Genomic DNA, 416 nt, shown 5'->3' on the forward strand with positions numbered 1-416 from the left:
AGAGTAGTCTTAGTCATTTAAATGTCAAGTTTAAAAAAGAGCTCTAACTTTTCTTTCATCCATCCAGTTTGATTTTTCTCTCAAATATGGTGATTAATTTTCAAAAACAGATCCATGATTGTCAGCTGGCCTCCAGGTCTTTACCCGAATGTTAATTATTCAAGAAGAGATAAAACTACTTTTGCAAGCAATTTGATTAAAGACTACATCTAAATCCATATGACACTTTCTAATGTGACTTAGAATGAAACTGGGAAATATGACTGATTTTACTCTTCCTGTAATTGTTTTGGCTGAGACCAGCAACCGCAACACAACCCAACGATCAAATTTAGAGATAGTAGGAACTGCAGATGCTGGAGAATCTGGGATAACAAGGTGTAGAGCTGGATGAACACAGCAGGCCAAGCAGCATC

Source organism: Rhincodon typus, chromosome 4 (genome assembly GCF_021869965.1).
Source record: "Rhincodon typus isolate 14 chromosome 4, sRhiTyp1.1, whole genome shotgun sequence".
NCBI classification, from domain to species: domain Eukaryota; kingdom Metazoa; phylum Chordata; class Chondrichthyes; order Orectolobiformes; family Rhincodontidae; genus Rhincodon; species Rhincodon typus.